This window comes from Biomphalaria glabrata, chromosome 16 (genome assembly GCF_947242115.1).
Source record: "Biomphalaria glabrata chromosome 16, xgBioGlab47.1, whole genome shotgun sequence".
Classification (NCBI taxonomy): domain Eukaryota; kingdom Metazoa; phylum Mollusca; class Gastropoda; family Planorbidae; genus Biomphalaria; species Biomphalaria glabrata.
Window position 1 is genome coordinate 32,401,668 of NC_074726.1, and position 17,337 is coordinate 32,419,004.

Here is a 17,337-nt window from a genome sequence, read left to right on the forward strand (position 1 = left end):
GATCTAAAAGGGAACTTTATTTTTATTTTTTTTTACTTTAGACCACCATATTAGGCTACAATAGTTAAGTCCCACCTACTACTAATCAAGTAGATTTCTAATTGTTCTAGAATTGTAGACCAAGAAATAGAATATAGACCTGCTAAAATGTAACATTCGCATCTCGCATTGGCCTCTTTTAATTATATTAAGTTTTGAAAGCGAAATATCAACTCTTGAAACATATTACTCTGCTCTTTGGAAGAGGGGAGGGGAGGATGTGACGGCCAAACGGTCATGGGCTTGACTTTCGAATCGAGGTCCCAGGTTCAAATACCAGAAAAGAATGAAAGACTATTTGAATTTTTTTTATTTTTAGGACGCCCCTGAGTCCAGCCATCTCAAAATGGGTACCTGACTTAAGTAGGAAAACGTAAAGGCAGTTTGCCCATTGATTTTGTTCACCTGCAATAGCTATGTATGTATGTAGACATCCTCGTTGTGAAATAACACTTGCACTGTTACGATTTGTCTTCTCTTTACACATCTCGAACCGTTTGTAGCGTGTAACATGGCAGAACTATTCTAGAGTTGTCCCCTCGAGGGCATAGCATGTAGCGTGTAACATGGCAGAACTATTCTAGAGGTGTCCCCTCGAGGGCATTACATGTAGCGTGTAACATGGCAGAACTATTCTAGAGGTGTCCCCTCGAGGGCATAGCATGTAGCGTGTAACATGGCAGAACTATTCTAGAGGTGTCCCCTCGAGGGCATTACATGTAGCGTGTAACATGGCAGAACTATTCTAGAGGTGTTCCCTCGAGGGCATTACATATAGCGTGTAACATGGCAGAACTATTCTAGAGTTGTCCCCTCGAGGGCATTACATGTAGCGTGTAACATGGCAGAACTATTCTAGAGGTGTTCCCTCGAGGGCATTACATGAAGCGTGTAACATGGCAGAATATTCTAGAGTTGTCCCCTCGAGGGCATTACATGTAGCGTGTAACATGGCAGAACTATTCTAGAGGTGTCCCCTCGAGGGCATTACATGTAGCGTGTAACATGGCAGAACTATTCTAGAGTTGTCCCCTCGAGTGCATTACATGAAGCGTGTAACATGGCAGAACATTCTAGAGTTGTCCCCTCGAGGGCATTACATGTAGCGTGTAACATGGCAGAACTATTCTAGAGGTGTCCCCTCGAGAACATTACATGTAGCGTGTAACATGGCAGAACTATTCTAGAGGTGTCACCTCGAGGGCATTATATGTAGCGTGTAACATGGCAGAACTATTCTAGAGGTGTCCCCTCGATGGCATTACATGTAGCGTGTAACATGGCAGAACTATTCTAGAGTTGTCCCCTCGAGGGCATTACATGTAGCGTGTAACATGGCAGAACTATTCTAGAGGTGTCCCCTCGAGGGCATTACATGTAGCGTGTAACATGGCAGAACTATTCTAGAGTTGTCCCCTCGAGGGCATTACATGTAGCGTGTAACATGGCAGAACTATTCTGGAGTTGTCCCCTCAAGGGCATTACATGTAGCGTGTAACATGGCAGAACTATTCTGGAGTTGTCCCCTCGAGGGCATTACATGTAGCGTGTAACATGGCAGAACTATTCTAGAGGTGTCCCCTCGAGGCCATGACATGTAGCGTGTAACATGGCAGAACTATTCTAGAGTTGTCCCCTCGAGGGCATTACATGTGGCGTGTAACATGGCAGAACTTGATCGTTGTGCTGGCCACATGACATGCTAGTTAACCGTCGGCCATAGAAACATATAACCTTTTCAACATTAGCCCAAAATAGACCACAAGGTCTGATAGGATTACTTAACTACTCTGCTCATTTCAATATTTCTCAAAATTTCTTTCATAATGTTATGTTGACGGAACATGATAAATTGATAAAAAAATATAAAAAGACGAGTTTTTTTTAAAGGCCTATAGCTTAATTCAAATTTAATCAAGAAACAATCTATGATTTTACAATGTAGAATTTTAATTGTGACATCATTGACAGATCTTGATAGATCTACAAAGAGCGGCGAAAACTTTATTCAATTTGACTTGCGTGTCCAAATGGTGTGGGTATAGAAAATAAAATCTAGATCCTTGTGATTGTCAAAAGAGTTGAGCCGAAGCCTGCTTGAACAAACCGTTCTGTCTGAAAGAGGTCCAAGTCAATGCTTATGTAAGACATTGCTGTTTCCGATCGCATGGACTAGAATACATGGCCGAAGGCCGAGCAAACCGGAAACACCCCGCCATTTCCCTATGTTTTACCAAGCTAACCGTGCAGGACTCGCCATTATTGTAACGGTCCCTTGAGGAACGGCACATGGATTATCGACAGGGACGTGGAAACTTTAAACTCCGAACCGTGCAATGGGAAAGCTCTCTCATTCCGTTGGACACTCCCACAGGAGTTTTGTTTTGCTATTCATTTAGCCTAATTACTTCCTTCCACCCATTGTGCCACTTTGAGGCAGAATAGCATAACCGGGGAAATCTAGATCTACTTGTTTTATAGCGCTCGTCATTCTTTATATTGACCTAGGTCAGATAGTAGTCTAGATTATGCTGACAATAAATGCGTATTATAGCCACGGGAAATATGCATTCCTCGTTAATCTTCGGACTCGAAGAGAAGCCTTATTATTGTAGAAGAAACAATTAATTGACTAGATCTAGGTTTGTCATTTATTTTTATGCTACAGGTTTAGTGAGTTTAAGTTATCAGAAGTAGATATAGTCTATATTCTCACTCTAGATCAGCGGTTCTTAACCTTTTTAGCTCCACGACCCCCTAACACAACTTTTCACTAGGAGGCGACCCCCAACCATAACAAAAAAATTTGTCATGGATGCAAGATCGCCAGCTATCCGGCATGCCGGCAAAATCGAAGTAAAAAAAAAAAAGCTTGCCGGCAAATGCCAGTACGACTGATTGCCGGCTTGGTATAGGACTTTTTTTTTTTTTTTTTTTCACATTCACGTTTTGATCTTTCAAACTAAAACTTAATAAGTCGAATTCAAAGAAAGACAGGAAGTTACAATTCTTAAGTTACGGCGCATGCGCTTTTTTTCCGAACTTTCGCTTTTTATCAAAAACGTAAACAAAATTTAGAAACAAATCAGTAAGGCCCCGGCCTGAGACGCCTAATTTAGTAAGATCTAATTCTAATAAGTTTGATCTGCCGGCATAAAAATTGAAACCAGGAAACCAGACCTAGAGGCTAAATCTAGATCTATTTCCACATTTTAAAATGATTTTAGAAGTTGAACGTATTTATCCGAAAATGAAAATGCGAAATTACCGTAATAACCGTATCATCGTCGTATGAATAATCATGATGATGATAGTTAGATCTATATTTAGTATATATTATTATATAGTCTAAGTCTAGTCTAGATCATCTCAGTAGATGATAATGATAGATCGATGTCAATGATTATTAACTATAAGATCTAGATAATTTGAATATTTAGTTAGAATCTTACAGTAGTTACAATCAACCACTAGCCGACTAGGTAGATCTAGTCACTACTAACTAGTAGAGTTACTAGAGTCTAGTCACTCTAGTGACTAGTCCCTGGGCAGAAGCAGCGTAGATCAAAAGTAGATTATCTATTATAATCTTTTATCAGATATAGATCTAAAAAAAATAAATAATATTCTACTTTTAAAGTCTAGATCTAATTAAATCTAGATTTTAGATCTAATTATAAAAAACGTATTTTAAAAAATGCAAGACTCTACTCTAGGTACTTTGACAAAAAATTCAAAATAAATATATATGAACAGAAGCTATTTAGTTATGTAGAGCTTGCTGAGAGGGTTACAATGATACCACATTTATCTTTCTATGTTATATAGGAGCAAAGTTATGCCGTTTTATGTGTAGAAAAATGGACTATAGAAAATGTCCAAAAAGCTGTGATCGAAAAAATGAATTTTTGTCTTTATCTCATCATAACTTTATAACCATAATAGATAAAAGCTTGAAATTTGGAACACAGCTACCCCATTATATGATTTTGAATTTGAATGTTTCATCTCACATGTAGCTAACATTCATTCACAGCTAATCCAATAGTTTGAAAATTGACTTCGATCCTTTTTCTAGAATGCCGTTTGGTAGAAAATTCCTCAGCTTTATAATATTTATAAATATAATGTAAAATAACACCTTGATAGCATTCTCTCCACTAGGTTGATCAAAGATAAGCTGTTAAACAATGCATAAATCATTTATACTTCATATTATCCACAAGAATTACTAATGTCTGGCGCCACATGTCGCTGCATCATGGAGTGACTTCATTTAACATCGTCAGGATGGACCCAAACTTGCCTTAATTAGCTGATTTCCTTTTATATTTTGTGTACCTAAATATAGAAAAAAAATATTTCTAACACTACTCTGTAATAAAAATATTGATTGTGATACTATAGTCATAGATTGTTATGGTAGTTATAATTTTTCCACGTACCCATTTCGAAAAATAGCCTAATTTGGCATCATTTATAGCATGTTGGGGGAAGTTTTTTTAATTTTGGAGGACAAAATTTCATTAAAAAATAATGAAATAACAAACTTTAAGCATAAATCTAGGTCTAAATTCAATAAAAAAATTCCAAGCTTGCTTAAAAATTATATTAAATGCAAAATCATTCTTACCTATGACTTTACTGTAAATTTTCTAAATAAATACGACTTTCATTTGTTGACAATGTGGTATCATTGAATAGCTTAGGAATCCTCCTTTAAGATTAGCATGAGGGTTCTTAAAACATGAAGCAAATGTAAAACAACAATCAATCAACTAACACCATGGTTTTGGAAGTCTAGCCATGGTGTTTCAAAACTATATAGCAGCTAGTCTAGCAGTTTATAGGTCAGTGGAGTAGGGATGTCAAAGTACCTATCTACTCTAGATCAAGTAGATGATTCTAGCTAGGGCTAGTCTTCTATCATTACTAAATTAGTGTCTAGATCAAATTTCAAGATCTAGATCTAGAACTAAATCTAGAGTAATTTGGATTTAGGTTTAGGCTAGACTGCCGCTAGACCTAACTAAATCTAGAGAAAATATAATATCTAGTTAACTAGTAGCTCTAGCAGTACTCTAGTGACACTCTATAAACTCTATTCCTAGACAAGTTAAAGTCTAGACTTAGACTCAGAGACTATTGTGAGTATTCTAGATCTCTAATACTTAATACTTACTAGATTCTAGATCTAGTTTGTTTATTAGACCTAGATATAGATAGGTGTAAATTGAAGGATCTACTCTTTTACTATTATAGAATTAAAATGACATCTTGATTAGATCTAGACATTCTTGATTATCTAGTTCTAGTATAAAAATCAGTCTAAGTACTCAAAGAGTTAGAAGATCCAGTTAATTAGCTCTATATTTGATAAGATCTACTGACTACTCTGTCAGCCAATAAATATTTATAGATCTATTAGATCTTTTATTTAAAATAGAGTTAACTTTTAACATAGGTGCTACAAAGTTTGATTTATACTAATATAGTAATATAGACTATAGTAGTAGTAGGTAGGCCTATCTATGTGAATATTATATATAAAAAAATGAAATGTTCAAACATACATGTTTTAGTAATTAAAGTAAAAGCTTAGAATTTATAGTTTGTATTTAAAGATATATATATATGTGTGTGTGTATATATGTTATTTATGTTGTGAAGATATGACTGCAAACAATTGATCCAGAATTTTGTAATTGACATTGAAGAGAAATATTTAGATGCATTGCTAGATGCATTGCTATTGACATTGCTAATATATGTCGATAAATCATACAATGAATTAGGATGAATTCTTATGAGGACTCATTCTATACCAAAGATAGAACCTCTAGACCGACATCCAAGCATACTTAGAGCACCATCTGTTCAGATGCCACAATTATTTTTCCAAGAAGTCTTTTGCTTTTTCAAATTTAACCAACTTTGTCAATTACATCAGGCGCTGTAGAGGTCGTTTATAGAGTTTTGCATTGAAACTAATCTTTGAAAATCTCCTTTGTGTATACTGGTATATCTTACCGGAACTAGTAATTGTGAACAATTTACAACGCCTGTGGATTCATCAAGCTGGATGCTAAATATTGTAAAAGAAGCAGATATCATTTCCTTAATATCAGAAGACATGTCAACTAATCTCCTGTAAATAGTGTCATTATTTATGCAAATTACACTAAATTTATTAATAAATTTGACTCCAATCATATCTTTAGCCACTGACAATAACTGCTTGGTAGTGGTGTGAGGTTTCAGAACTCTGGCGATTCTGACAGCTACCAAACAAGAAGATTCATAGGCTGATATGTTTCAATTATGGTACTTGCCATATGAGTCTAAACCATCTAAACTAAACCACTGTATGTCATAATCGGCAAAGTTCGGATGTTTGTTCGACCTCAATACATATGGCAGAGAGAACTTCATTACAAATGTTGCATCGGGTTTCTGCTAAAACTATACCGCAAAAAAAATATTAAAAAATCGTCATTCTCTTTTCTTTTATTAACCTTCTTTTGTTATAAGACCGTAGATATGAGTTATTAAATCACAAAAGTAATTGCTTTTTTTTTTTTATCAAGACTAGATTTTTTTCTAAATGTTTGATTAAAATGTATTGTACTTTATTAACAGTACAGTCACTGAACTGTAGTACAGTACAATACCGAAAATAATAGGCCTACTATGCCCTGCACCTTGCTGTAGGATGCACTACAGTCCTTATATGCACCTAATATTTTGAATTTAGGCCATATATTATATCATATAATCCATTCTATCATTATCAAAAATGTGTATAAGGCTAGTATACACTGTACATTTTATAAAAAGATCTTTAAAAAGGTAAAAGGACTCCTTTTACAAAAAATATTAAAAACTTAAACAGGCCTTAATATCATTCAAAGTGCCTATTCAGTGGTCCACTGGTCCACTTGGTTTACTGTGTTCTATTATACAGGAATTGAGGTACCATTTTTAAGAGCCTTGCTGTTTTCTGTATCTAATCTTTTGTATAGTTTAGACTTTATTACTGTCACTTCAATGTATTTTGTGTATGACTAGATATAAATTGTATTTATTTAATCTGCCTTTATACAGTTTGATTGGGAAGCTTCATTTCAGAATGTTAATATTCTACAATCTATCATTAATATAATACTGGAATTGCTTTATCAAGTGTGATCTTCACCGTTTAGAAGTTAATAGAACTAAGCACCTTAACACACTGCAGCTAGTTCTAATTAACCCATTCATAAGTTTTCAATTAACCAGTAATTGTAAGTTGCTTGCTTGACATAGAGCTCTAAAAAGGAAGTAAACATTAAGTAATTTTTTAATTGTATACTTCAAATTAGTTTTTAAAATAGCCCAAGAAAGCTAACTTTAGGTCAAAAAATATTTATTGTCCTCAACTTGTATAATTTTTTTTTCCTGTGGTTGCAAAGCATTAGTAAATATTTCTATTTTCTATTCTATATTTCTAGCCTGTAATGGTTAGATCAGCTAGCCCATAAACATTATAGAAAACTTATGGCTTGAAACTTTGATTTAATCTTAAGAAATTTATGCTACATGAGATCTTACAACTTTGTGTTTTAGGAATTCCTTTGTTAGTTGAAAGGAAAGATGAACAATTAGAATTAATATATCATTAAATTAACTAAAAAATTACAATTATTAAAACGTGTGTGCACACTAGAACAACTCTAAGTACTTTTAGGCTATACATTATTAACATTATTAGGATTTGCTACTTTACAATATGGAATTAGGCCTGTAAAAAAAATGTTAAGATTCATTTTGTTTTGCGTATTAGGTTTTTTATAGTGACAATAACATCATCATAAAAACAAAGACTAGAGTTAGACATGAAATAAAGACAGTTCATTTGTTAGCTTCTTTGGATTCTTTTAACAGAATTTAGGACTTTTTTTAAAGCTTAGCTCACTTCGTCTGTGTCTGTCTCCCATTTCCTTTTCACGGATCAAGTTGAAATTTTAAACATATATTCCTTGTCAATGACAATACATGAATTAATGAATCCAAACATAAAATATAGAAATGATGATTACATCCTATGCATCATGCATCTAGTCATGCATGTTAACCAATGACTTAAATTCTGACAAGTCATTGGTTTTCTTGGTTGGCTCAGGCAACCCATTCCATGCTCAGTCACCACCATCTTTGTGAATGGTACTATTAGTCTCCACCATCTATATGAATGGTGATTTAAGTCACCACCATCTGTGTGAATGGTACTATTAGTCACCACCATCTGTGTGAATGGTACTATTAGTCACCACCATCTATATGAATGGTGATTTAAGTCACCACCATCTGTATAATTGATACTATCAGTCAACAACATCTGTATGAATGGTACTATCAGTCACCACCATCTGTATGGTTCAGTGTTTAATGTATAATTGCTAAGAATGGTACTGTCAGTCACCACCATATGCATGAAGGGTGCTATAAGTCACCACCATCTGTTTGAATGGAGTTGTCAGTCACAGCCATCTGCATTATGATACTATTAGTCACCACCATCTGCATGTCACTATCAGTCACCACATTGTCAATGAATGGTACTATCAGTCACCACCATATGCATGAATGGTGCTATAAGTCACCACCATCTGTTTGAATGGAGTTGTCAATCACCACCATATGCATTAATGGTACTATCAGTCACCACCATCTATATGAATGGTACTATCAGTCACCACCATATGCATGAATGGTGCTATAGGTCACCACCATTTGTTTGAATGGAGTTGTCAGTCACCACCATCTGCATTAATGGTACTATCAGTCACCACCATCTGCATGTCACTATCAGTCACCACATTCTGAATGAATGGTACTATCAGTCACCACCATTTGAATGAATGGTAATATCAGTCACCACCATCTGTATGAATGATACTATCAGTCACCACCATCTGTTTGAATGGTACTATCAGTCACCACCATCTATATGAATGGTACTATCAGTCACCACCATATGCATGAATGGTGCTATAGGTCACCACCATCTGTTTGAATGGAGTTGTCAGTCACCACCATCTGCATTAATGGTACTATCAGTCACCACCATTTAAATGAATGGTAATATCAGTCACCACCGTCTGCATGAATAATACTATATGAATGGTACTATCAGTCACCACCATATGCATGAATGGTGCTATAAGTCACCACCATCTGTTTGAATGGAGTTGTCAGTCACCACCATCTGCATTATTGGTACTATCAGTCACCACCATCTGCATGTCACTATCAGTCACCACCATCTATATGAATGGTGATTTAAGTCACCACCATCTGTATAATTGATACTATCAGTCAACAACATCTGTATGAATGGTACTATCAGTCACCACCATCTGTATGGTTCAGTGTTTAATGTATAATTGCTAAGAATGGTACTGTCAGTCACCACCATATGCATGAAGGGTGCTATAAGTCACCACCATCTGTTTGAATGGAGTTGTCAGTCACAGCCATCTGCATTATGATACTATTAGTCACCACCATCTGCATGTCACTATCAGTCACCACATTGTCAATGAATGGTACTATCAGTCACCACCATATGCATGAATGGTGCTATAAGTCACCACCATCTGTTTGAATGGAGTTGTCAATCACCACCATATGCATTAATGGTACTATCAGTCACCACCATCTATATGAATGGTACTATCAGTCACCACCATATGCATGAATGGTGCTATAGGTCACCACCATTTGTTTGAATGGAGTTGTCAGTCACCACCATCTGCATTAATGGTACTATCAGTCACCACCATCTGCATGTCACTATCAGTCACCACATTCTGAATGAATGGTACTATCAGTCACCACCATTTGAATGAATGGTAATATCAGTCACCACCATCTGTATGAATGATACTATCAGTCACCACCATCTGTTTGAATGGTACTATCAGTCACCACCATCTATATGAATGGTACTATCAGTCACCACCATATGCATGAATGGTGCTATAGGTCACCACCATCTGTTTGAATGGAGTTGTCAGTCACCACCATCTGCATTAATGGTACTATCAGTCACCACCATTTAAATGAATGGTAATATCAGTCACCACCGTCTGCATGAATAATACTATATGAATGGTACTATCAGTCACCACCATATGCATGAATGGTGCTATAAGTCACCACCATCTGTTTGAATGGAGTTGTCAGTCACCACCATCTGCATTATTGGTACTATCAGTCACCACCATCTGCATGTCACTATCAGTCACCACCATTTGAATGAATGGTAATATCAGTCACCACCATCTGTATGAATGATACTATCAGTCACCACCATCTGTTTGAATGGAATTGTCAGTCACCACCATCTGCATTAATGGTACTATCAGTCACCACCATCTATATAAATGGTACTATCAGTCACCACCATATGCATGAATGGTGCTATAGGTCACCACCATCTGTTTGAATGGAGTTGTCAGTCACCACCATCTGCATTAATGGTACTATCAGTCACCACCATTTGAATGAATGGTAATATCAGTCACCACCATGTCCATGAATAATACTATATGAATGGTACTATCAGTCACCACCATATGCATGAATGGTGCTATAAGTCACCACCATCTGTTTGAATGGAGTTGTCAGTCACCACCATCTGCATTAATGGTACTATCAGTCACCACCATCTGCATGTCACTATCAGTCACCACATTCTGAATGAATGGTACTATCAGTCACCACCATTTGAATAAATGGTAATATCAGTCACCAACATCTGTATGAATGATACTATCATTCACCACCATCTATATGAATGGTATTATCAGTCACCACCATATGCATGAATGGTGCTATAGGTCACCACCATCTGTTTGAATGGAGTTGTCAGTCACCACCATCTGCATTAATGGTACTATCAGTCACCACCATCTGCATGTCACTATCAGTCACCACCATTTGAATGAATGATACTATCAGTCACCACCATCTGTTTGAATGGTACTATCAGTCACCACCATCTATTTGAATGGTACTATCAGTCACCACCATATGCATGAATGGTGCTATAGGTCACCACCATCTGTTTGAATGGAGTTGTCAGTCACCACCATCTGCATTAATGGTACTATCAGTCACCACCATTTGAATGAATGGTAATATCAGTCACCACCATGTGCATGAATAATACTATATGAATAGTACTATCAGTCACCACCATATGCATGAATGGTGCTATAAGTCACCACCATCTGTTTGAATGGAGTTGTCAGTCACCACCATCTGCATTAATGGTACTATCAGTCACCACCATCTGCATGTCACTATCAGTCACCACATTCTGAATGAATGGTACTATCAGTCACCACCATTTGAATGAATGGTAATATCAGTCACCACCATCTGTATGAATGATACTATCAGTCACCACCATCTGTTTAAATGGTACTATCAGTCACCACCATCTATATGAATGGTACTATCAGTCACCACCATATGCATGAATGGTGCTATAGGTCACCACCATCTGTTTGAATGGAGTTGTCAGTCACCACCATCTGCATTAATGGTACTATCAGTCACCACCATTTGAATGAATGGTAATATCAGTCACCATCATGTGCATGAATAATACTATATGAATAGTACTATCAGTCACCACCATTTGAATGAATGGTAATATCAGTCACCACCATGTGCATGAATAATACTATATGAATAGTACTATCAGTCACCACCATATGCATGAATGGTGCTATAAGTCACCACCATCTGTTTGAATGGAGTTGTCAGTCACCACCATCTGCATTAATGGTACTATCAGTCACCACCATCTGCATGTCACTATCAGTCACCACATTCTGAATGAATGGTACTATCAGTCACCACCATCTGCATGTCACTATCAGTCACCACATTCTGAATGAATGGTACTATCAGTCACCAGCATTTGAATGAATGGTAATATCAGTCACCACCATCTGTATGAATGATACTATCAGTCACCACCATCTGTTTGAATGGTACTATCAGTCACCACCATCTATATGAATGGTACTATCAGTCACCACCATATGCATGAATGGTGCTATAAGTCACCACCATCTGTTTGAATGGAGTTGTCAGTCACCACCATCTGCATTAATGGTACTATCAGTCACCACCATCTGCATGTCACTATCAGTCACCACATTCTGAAAAATCTAAAGTGGGACCCATTCAGGTCTATAATTCAAGTTGTCATTGAACGCTCTTGCATCTAAACAAAAATTATTATCAAAGAATAAGAGTTACACTGACATAAAAATAGAATGCCGACCAATGAGTGGTTCTATTTTATTCTCGTTAAGATTGATTTTGATCAATTCATATTTTTTTCGCCTTATAACTATTTTGAAAATGTCTTGACCACATAGTCCTTGCGGGCCCCTAAGACCTTGTAAGGTGGCCATAGATTTTTAGCTTATGTTTTTTTACTATAGTTAGCAGGTCAGCTCCAATACTGATGCCCCTTTTAAAGTTTTAAGTTAATAAACAGATTATTGATTGTTGCATTTTCTCCATTATGTTGCCATCTATTTACTAAGTTGTACGTTTTTCAGAAAAGTGAAGACTGTGTGTGGAAGTTTGCCAGAGGCAAGCTTTGGATTTTTTTCATAGAGCAAGGGACAACACTCTCAATACCTTTTGATATCATTCCAACATCTATAGCTGTGGTGAGACTATTTCGAGGTCTCAGGAATGTATTTCTTATCAATTGGTAAGTTTGTTTATTACTGTTACTAAAATAGCACTGTTGGTAAATAAAATTTTAATTGAACATGGACACTATGTCAAATAAACATTAAGTGGGTAAAGCATCCACTCACTACATAGAAACTTAACTTTATTTGAATATTTTTTGTATTTTGTCTAAATATTGTTTATAGAAATTAACACCATAATATTTTTTAAGATGAATGTTTGCTGTTGTATATTATATTCACAGACATTGCAATGTTATCTTTTGAATTTATTCCCTAATCAGGTAATCATGCATCACGTGCCCTCAGATATGTACAAAAAATGAAATTTGAGAAGAAAGAGAAAGGATCAAGATGGTATACTTTGAATTCTACAAATTAAATCCTACTTTACTCAGTTAAAAAATCGAGTTTATGTGTAACTACTATGATTCTACAAATATGTTTTGTTTGTTTGCTATGCACAGATTTACAAGACACTAAAGAAGTTATCTATCAACTATACTCAATGTATGGACGACTTGCAGCCAGACTAGAATTATAGAGTAAGATGTTTTTCTGCTGGCTAAACATGTATGGGTATGTTTGTCTGTCTTTCATTATGTCCATCTAAAAACTAATTGTTTTATAAATGCAAAAGTTTGCCTAAGAAATAGGAATGTATGTATAGAAACCAAAATAATTTGTATCTTTTTAAAACAATAATGATAGTAAGATGGGTAAACAAAAGCTACTTAGTTATGTGAGTAAATGTGTGTGAATCAGTGATTATATTACAAAAAAGCATCATTTCAATTTTGGAGAAAATTTGAAGAGATCAATGGCTTGATGCTCAAAGTATTGAGTTGTGTGTTCTCTTCATCACCTATCCCTTAGTCTGTTCAACCATTTTGACACCTAACAAGATCTCTCAAATGTCTTTCTCCATTCCCCTCTGTCCTTTGCTTTGGATAGAATTTCATTCAATGACAGGCCTGTCCATTCTTTGATGTCTTCCCATCGCTTCCTCTGTCTTCCGTTTTCTTCTTTTTCTGGTATTTTTTTCCTGAAGGAAAGTCTTTGCGGGCCTGAAAGACCTGGCCATAGAGTTTGAGTTTACTTTTTTTTTTACAGTGGTTAGCTGGTCATCAGAGAGTCCAACTGCTGTATTAATCCTGTTTCTAATCTCTTCATTCATGATGCAATCTTTGTAAAAACAAGTTAATTAATTAATTCCACTTATCTTATTCATAGTAAACCAGTAACACTGACTAAAAATGCAAAATACCTAGGCGTTATAATAAATGAAAAACTGTCATGGAATCCCCATATTGATGAAACTGTCATAAAATCAAATAAAGCATTAGGGTTTATTAAAAGAAATTTCTATAAATCAAATAAGAACATACAACTAAAATGTTATTTAACCCTTGTTAGGCTAATATTAGAATATGCATCCTCTGTTTGGGACCCCTCAACTCAAGAAAACATTAAGAAACTGGAGCGGACACAAAATAGAGCAGTGAGATTCATAACAAACGAATATTCACATTTGACTAGAGTAACACCTTTAGTAAAATCACTAAATTTAGAAAGCCTTCGAATAGAAGATTTAGCAATTATACATAAAACACTGAACCATAATCTTCAAATACAAAAACAAAATGTAATAAAATACTCAGAAAGGCCCAAAGATAAAGGCACATTCATCATTCCATATGCTAGGACAAATTTGTACAAATGCTTTTTCTTCCCTAGCACTATTAGAGCATGGAATGGGTTGCCTGATCTAGCTAAGAAAACCATTGACTTGGCAGAATCTAGGTCATTGGTTAATATGTAAATATGCATGACCCGTAGGACGTAATCATCTTCTTTTTTGAAGTAACATCTGTATCATATAAGATAAGATACTGAAGATCTTTCTGTAGCATCTTAGCTCCATTGCTAGGATCCCTTTCTCTAGATCTGCAGTCAGCATCCAATATTCGCATTCATATAATAATAATGTGGCCGTAACAAGGGAGTGCATCAGTCTGATTTTAGTGTCAAGGGCTATGCCTTTGTCTGTCCAGATTGTTTTGAGTTTTGCAAGTGCTGCTGTTGTCTAGGCAATTCTGGCCAGTAGTTCAGGTTTGGTTCCTTCATCTGAGACAAAAACTCCAAGGTAAATACCTTGTTGTTCTCTGTAAAGAAGTTAAAATCATTAAGGCAGTGCCAGAGATGAAGTTATGCAGTTATTCTAGAACTTTGTTACAAAAAAAAAATAAGTTCATTAGGCTTTCTTATTGATCACTTAAAATCTTATGACTTTAAGTTATATGCTACTAATCACTATTACAAATGTTAGAGGACATGTTGTCTAATTATGTCTTTCAATTCCGTAGTCAATTATGGTGATGTTAATTAAGCAACACTTACTTTTTCCTATTAAAATCTCTCTCTTTCATTTAAATTTTTTATACTTCTATGTCTAAAAAATTGCAAAGTTTTAATTAGGAAAAGTTTGATTGTTTATAATGTTAGCACCATGGTAACATGACATTATGTTTCAGTGTTCTTTATTGCTAGTTCTTGTGATTGGGATCAAGTCACACAAGGTCTGGTCAAACTGGGATTTAAATTGATTGATTCTTTTGGCCCTAAACCTGTGTTTGGAGTACTACCAGACAATGATTTAAAGCAAGACTTTTATCTCCATCACAACAGGCCTGCCAGCTGGGTCAAAGACTTTTATTGAAAACATTTAAGGCAAGCATTTTTATTCAACTTAAGTTCTCAGAAGATAGACCCCTAAAAAAAAAGAATTATAATTTGGGTATTAAAGTTTAAAAAATGTAACATTTATATTTTTAAAATTTGAAATTAAAATCTATTGTTGTTAGTTTTTGTAACTTGTTGTTTTGTTATTTATTCATAAGGTTCATCATGTCTTTAGAGATGATATTCTCAACACTCTTTTTGGTGAACTTATGAAACCAACATCACCAGTCACACAATATCTTGGTAAAACAATTATTGCTGTACTCATTAATTATGTTACAATTCATTGATTACTTACTAATGATAGTCATTAAGTGGTTAATGTTAAGCAGTGCTATAACCTTGTCTTGCTAGAAGTAACAAAAGATTCCATTTTAAGACATAGCAGGCTATGGTCTGATGATGTGACTATCTTTTACAAACATCCCAAACAAAAACAGAGCTTGGTCCCTAGTACTCATCAAAGCTCAGTTACAGGGAATCCTAACAATTTCATAACAAAAAAATCTCAATATTCAACAGAATTTGTTGGTTAGCAAAGTGCTATAGCTATCCAATATGATAAGTTTCCATAAAAAAAAATAAAGTGAACTTTTGCCTTTTTCTTAGAGTTAAAAATGTTAATCTTTGAAATTAATAGATTTCATGTCCTAACACATACATTTTTTCCCTTGTGCACCTTGTTATGCTTAGTCAAACTTGTCATGGTTGTATTTTTTTAAACCTTCGCTCATTTGACAGGGCCCCGACAGTAATTAGTTAAAATAAACAGGTAACTAAAACAAAGTAATTTAGAGCTGTCAACAAGTGATATTTCTGATGAGATGATATGAGCAATCTTTAATGAATAGCAATTAACGAAGGAAAATTATATTATATCTTAAGTATTCATTCAAAGATACACACATTAATAAAACTAATAGCGTAACTCTGCGTAACATGAAGGCGCTACAATGGTATAGATAAAATATTGGGCACACTGTCCACAACTAGTAAGGCCTATGCAAAGCCTACAGAGCATCTCTACACAGTTGTCTACACCCAGATCAAGCCTGACAAAGTCCAAAGCCTGAGCCCATACAAAAGACAAATATGAACTCCTTATAATCACCACTTCACAGAAACTCTAATGGCAAACCAATAATGAGCAACTACATAAAGATAAAGTATAAATATCATTAGACATAGGTATAGACATTAGACTCTATAATGGGGAACAACAAAAAGGCAACAAAAAGAAACAGTAAGGCAAAAGCATCATAAACAATGACTGAAGTGTCCTTTGGTAACAGAGACTTCCTTTGCCCAATGTGTCAATAAAATACCCAATGAAACTTTCTTCATCTGCACACGACATCTTAATATATTTTTTTTGTCTTGGCTTTCTACTCTTCTAGTTAGTTAGTGACATATTCTTTTTTCGTTAGTTCACAGGGTAATTTTTATACACAGAATCTAATCCCCTACTACAGCAATTAACAAATATAAAAACCTTTTAAGAATCTTCAAATGTCAATATTCATGTTTTCTTACAGAGTCAGACATAGTCACATCATCACCACAACTTCTTCTTGAATCTACCAACAAAGTTTGCATTTTGTTTGAGAAGCTAGATAAAATGAATCCCAAATCTGCAGAAAGACTACTCTCTGCCTTACAACCGCTGCTAAAGCTTAGCCCATTCTTAAAAGATACGCTTATTTTAAACCTGAGAAAAGCCATGTTTTCAAGGTAAACATTTTATGACTTTATTTATAAGCTATTCATTTTAGCCTCCTACTCCACCATA

General features: G+C 35.3%; 1 pseudogene; it reads left to right on the plus strand.

The window, feature by feature from the left end:
- Positions 1-3,067: 3,067 nt before the first annotated feature.
- The window catches only part of LOC129923312 (Fanconi anemia group I protein-like), a 30,688-nt pseudogene continuing 16,418 nt past the window's right edge, over positions 3,068-17,337 (plus strand).